This window comes from Rhagoletis zephyria, unplaced genomic scaffold, assembly GCF_001687245.7.
Source record: "Rhagoletis zephyria isolate East Lansing unplaced genomic scaffold, Rhagoletis_zephyria_1.1 Rzeph_scaffold_07507, whole genome shotgun sequence".
NCBI classification, from domain to species: domain Eukaryota; kingdom Metazoa; phylum Arthropoda; class Insecta; order Diptera; family Tephritidae; genus Rhagoletis; species Rhagoletis zephyria.
In genome coordinates this window covers 348-6,137 of record NW_016164590.1, presented here as the reverse complement: position 1 = coordinate 6,137, position 5,790 = coordinate 348, and the positions used below count along the sequence as shown (strand labels likewise).

At 35.6% G+C, this 5,790-nt stretch overlaps 1 long non-coding RNA gene across 1 annotated transcript in view; it reads right to left on the bottom strand.

The window, feature by feature from the left end:
* Positions 1-4,684, bottom strand: part of LOC108374244 (uncharacterized) — a 15,936-nt gene extending 11,252 nt beyond the window's left edge. Inside the window, exon 1 of the long non-coding RNA XR_001849029.1 lies at positions 4,674-4,684. This is a non-coding gene — a long non-coding RNA (uncharacterized LOC108374244). The remainder of the gene's footprint in view (positions 1-4,673) is intronic.
* Positions 4,685-5,790: the final 1,106 nt, after the last annotated feature.

Here is a 5,790-nt window from a genome sequence, read left to right as displayed (position 1 = left end):
TAGTTAATGAACTAGTATTTTTTCTAACTGGTTTGGCTTTTCACTGCAGGGGTTAAATAAATGTAAGTAAAAAAATGTTATTCAATTTATAAATAAATAACAAATTTGAAAATCTAATTGCATTACAAAAAAACATTTAGGAAGAAANTTTCCCTGCGCCAGGATTTGAACCTGGGACCTCAGGCTGACCACGCGAGTGCTTTGCTCTGTCGGCCATTGGGACTGCTGGAGCGTCGCGAGCAAAAAGGCACACTAATGCTTTTCACGGGTCATCAACTGGTATGATGCTACTAGTATTTATACTAGTAGATGCTGATGCATAGCCTGACAATTGACATCTCGTAGGACATCGCAATGTTAAAAATACCAGTCGCTAACATTGAAAAAGGATAGAACATGAACTAGTTGAGCTGAAACGCAAACTGGTAGAATTCTAGTTCACAACTAGTAGCTTTCCCTGCAGGGAAACCCCACGTGGCTGCATGATGATTCTAAAACAATTGCCGCGATTTCACACATCTTCCCCCTTAAGTTAAGACCTAACGATATTCCTGGCGAAACTAGCTTCCATACTGGAGACTGCCTACGTCTTAAGAAACAAGCAATTGCCTGATTTCCAGGGATAAGAGTATTCACAAGAACAGAGAGTTTCTCAACCCCTCTCTCCGTAACGGAATCCATCAGGCCTCTTGAGCAAACCCAGCTTTGTGGTTTGGTATTCGTTAAAAAACTTGTACCAACTTAACTGTTTGAATGAAAACTTTCTTCTTCATTTTGTGGTCACTAAAAATGTTCTTAAACTAAATAATCGATTTTGTCAATTACAGGCCTATTTTGCTTGTAACCGAACATTTTTTAACTGGGAAAATTTAGTAAAATACATAATATTATTGTGTGTTTTGTATACAAACATTTAAGTGACTATTTATGTATTTACGTGAAAATTGCTTATTTACTTTTAATAGATTGACTCGAATTTGTGCCACATCTGCACATCCAAGCGATAGATCAATGTCACTGGCGTTTATTGCACAACATTTGTCACACGGCATTAAGTATGGATACAATGCAATCAGTAACAAGGTATGCGCCAATAAAATTTTAAATTATTTTAAAGAAATAAGGTTTTGGGAAAACTGTTGAACATTAATTAGCAATTACAAGCAGAAGTTTTCTAAACAAATTTTAACATAGAAATAAAAGGAAAGGTATGACTATACGGAAAAGTATATTTAGTTGTCTTTAATTTCCGCAAATTGGTATGTTTGGTGCGCTTTCACGGTAAAACCTATTTGACCTTGGATCAGCATACATATAGAATAGTTTTTGTATAAAAAGTTAAACTAAATTTAAGTTAGAAGTTCAACGACACTTTAAATTATGGACGTAAAACTTTATTTCCAAAATGGTTGCCATCCATTTAAAAAGTGAAATGCAAATGGCAAATAAAAAAATGTTTAAGAGCGTTGCCACTTGTTTATAAGGCAAAGGTATTTAATTCAATATTAAAACATACTACGGGTATTCATGGGAACGCGTAAATACCTCGTAACAGTATAAACCTCGTAAATAAACCGATTTTCCACCTAAAATTAAGTAAGTTTACGAGATTGACATGGTTACGAGGTATTTACGCGTTTAGATGAATTTCCCTATCATAAATTCAATGTAAAATGAAAGAAGATTACTTTAAATTATTTTCAAAAATTTTCAAATGGCGTTCACACCTTGTCAAAACCAAACTTAATTTAATTAAAAAATAAAATTAAATATATCTTAAAATATTTATGTCAAACGGAACAAGTTTAAGAAATATTTATTTTGAAAAATTCTAGAGGTGCCACATGTATAATGTATATTCGAATCAAATTAAATAAAATATTTATATATGTAAGGCGCTTAAGACGGCTTTATTTCGAATCTATTATGAAATGGGGTTGCCACCTATTAAAATACTAATTCAGTTTAATTAATAAGTTAAGTGTAATAATTCAATAACACTGGACCACTAATTTTAGTTTGGTTTTTGTTCTCCAGCCGCCACTATCCAATTTCTATGAAGAATTGTTCGGTGATTCCGAAAGTCGAGTTAACTTTTTTTTTTCTACGGATACGTTTTCGAAATATTTGCAATTAGGACGAATTTTTTTGAAGTCGGTTAATAAAATGAAAATCTAACGACAATATTTTCACTGTTTGTTGTAGCAGCTTACTATAAACTCGGTCGAAATCAGTGCATCGATGTTATCTTGATTGTCATCTAACGGTAGCCGCGGAGAAAGGTCAGATCCAACTGGTTCGGGCCTTAGGGAGAGTGATGTTAGTTGAGCTGATGTGAGTAGGCATGTGAATAGGTGGTAAGTGTGGTCGGAGCAACTTATTCAAATTGGACTGAATAACTTATGCTACAATATCCCGAATGGAGTTGTGTCAAAGTACCGCGGACCTCACGAAGCTACTCGAGCTCTTCGTCTGGGATAGCTGGCGTTGGTAGCCGATGATTGAAATCATGGGGTGAGAGTTGCCAAAGGTTTTGATTGCTTGCTTCTCGATGAATGGCCTGTTCATAATAGACTATATTTTTATAGTTGGTCTTCTTCAGCGGATTCATTCCCAAGAGCGGCGTTTCTGTTTACATGCTCGAGTTATTCCCGACAAAGCCTGTTGTTTTAAAGATCTAATCTTTTCTGTTTTACTTGAAACCTAAAATGCATCGAACTTACTTTTGATTTCAAAATTAAGGGGTCATATTGTAATTTGGGTAATGATTTCTGCAAGTTCATTTCAGCAAGTGCTACTATAGAGAAAATATATGTAAAATGAAACCCGGGGTTTTCTTAAATTCAGAACGGAGAACCGTTTTTTTTTTTTTCAATTGAAATTGTTTGTATTTCTCGAAAACCATAGATCGAACACCCTATTTGTTATGTATAAGTAGCGCTTGGCAATAGGAATATAATTATTTGGGCTCAATAGGAAGCATTTTGGCTATTATATAAGCGTACATAATTACTACAACGATAGGAAAAAAGTCGTAATACCGCTGATTATTTACACTTATTTAACGGGTTTTCATGAAATGACGGCACTTAATACGCAAACTTGCTTAATTGCGCAGATTGTTGTGTAGAGTATCTATATAGGTATGTTAATTACTGTTTTCTCACTGCTGACTTCAATGATCGCCTGACAGACCAATAAAAACGTTGCAGAAACTTCCAGATTTTGTTTTTGTAAAAGAGACCAAAGTAAACACGAAAGTGGAAGGGGAAAATAAAAATATTATTATTTTTTTTTTTGTAAGTACTTAAGTATTTTAAATACAATAACGCGTAGTCCAAAAAAACCCGGTCATACGAAGCGCATACAGGGGCACGTTCTAATACAGAATAATGTCATGGATTCGCTGAGTAAAATAGGTACAAACATATGCAGATCTGTGCCAAATAATTCATATGCGAATAGCTTATGACACAACAACAGCTTACGCAAAAAAAAGACAAAAAAAATCGAAACTTTCCCACTGTCTGTACAAACACGCAAAGTTTTGCGACTTTGAAATTTGAACGCCTATGCAAAAAAAAACGCAAAAACGGAAACGAACACAAAATGCGTTCTTACATACTCAAGCAGCCGAGTATCCAAGTACTTAAACTCAAAATGAAATAATGAATTTCGCGTGGCACAATCGCAGCTTCGCAGCGTTGAGATCGTCGCCTAACAAACATTAGGCGTTGTTGTTGCGGCAGCGCGTTGATTTGAATTGATTTTCGATTTTTGTAGCCTTTTTTTGCTACATTTGTTTTACCCTTATTTGCACAAAAACCAAGCATTGTAAATTCATATTCAAACTAACTACTCGTACAAATACTGCCAAGTGCAAATACGCCATTCACGCCAGTGTTGTGCCACTTAAAGGCCAAATGAGTCACACATAAAAAACATGATTTGGTGGAAAATATCCGCATTACGTTCTGAAATGTAGGAATAACAAATACAAACATACATACATGTGTTTAAGCAACCAACAACTTTTCGGCATGAAATTAGATTTTTTTTTGGTTTTTGTTTTTGTGCTCATACAAAGCAGGCACGCATACTTTGCGCTGCTTATATGCCACGAGAATGCTGGCAAACGGCATAGAAACCCCAAACAAAATAACCTACAGACGCTTAAATTTTTTGCGCTTTCTTTACTTTTTTCTTTTTTTACTTTGTAACGATTTAACGATTTTCCCATGCGTTGTAACGCCACTTTTATGAGCACGAGCTGCGTTTTTTTTATTGCTATAATTATGCCGAAATATTTTTTAAAACACTAAATTTATTTATTTTGCGTATTTGGTAGAAAAGCGTGGATTTTGAAATTATTGCTTATTTTTCGTAGAAATTTTTTGATTGCTATTTTTTTATTTTGTAACTCTCTTATTTTTCTTAAATTTGTTTCAGTTGTAATTTGCATAAATTTTCAAGTCACACAATTTTAATTCGATTTTCTAAACTTTTACACTTTACCAGCGTACATATTTATTAAATTTATATTCATTAATTATATTATTTAAAATTTAAATCACAAAAATCACTGTCTACGTTGCTGCTGTACGACGCCGCCACAACGTCTGACACACAAAACACGTAACACCGCAATGAGGCAGCGACAAGGCAATAGTCACAGTCACAGTCACAGTTGGCTCGGGCCAGTCCGCCAAACAGTCTCTGTCTCTGCAGAAGTATGTAGCAGAGGCAATAGCCGTGAAAGGGCCAAATAGAAGGAAAGTGGAAAAACAGAAAACGCCGAATAGCGAACAGCAAAGCACAACACAGCAGCAAACCGCATGCCAAAAACACTCACACATACACACATACACGCACGCATAAGCAAGCAATATAACGGCAGTCGGTCACATCGCATACGAACGTCAACACTAATACACTCCCAAAGGCAAGCGGTCGCCTGAAAGGCGGCCAAGTTAAATGCCTACATACATACATACGCGGGCAGGCAAGTACTTACATATGTATGTGTAGCTCCTTAGTCGGTTAGTAGTGTTGGTTGGATGCATCAGCTTGCACGTGTTTTTGCACTTACTTGTTGTTGTTGCACACGTGCGCGCGCATGCCGTGGAATAAAGAGAAAGAGCGCGAGAAAAGCAAAGGAGAGAGTGCTTAAAAAGAAATTGCGAAAACAAAAAAAAAACAACAAAAACCAAACCGAAAGTAAAAGTAAAAGCAAAGGCGAATAAGAGAAAGACAGTGCAAATGTAGAGCAGTGGAGAGTGCAAGAGCTAGCGAAAGAAGCAGCACGTTGGGTGTTGAATAGCGGGCAAGTGTGTTGAATTCGAATGAGTGTAGACAATACCCAGCTAAAAATCCTATTACCACGGAAGTTAAAATGGAATCGAATTAGGCGATGGGAATCGCTTATCCTTACGCTTCAAGAAGGCATTATTTTAACATGGGCATGTCAATGGCCGTAATCCCTTATCCGCAGCATTACCTTCGAACCAAGAGAGAACGCATCGGTAAACAGAATCCAGGGAAGCGAACAAAGAATGCCTTACGGAGAAACTAATGTAGAATGCCAAATACAGATTACCTTAAAATATTATTATTAATTAAATTTTTTATAAATCATTTTTTTATTCATACATATGTATGTATCAAGGTATTTAGATCTTACTTAAAAATCGGTATGTAAATACATACATATTTAATTAACCTGAAAATTGTACTTCCTCACTCATTTACGTCACTTCATTAACTGACTTCAAATTCGTTCTAAATTAAAGA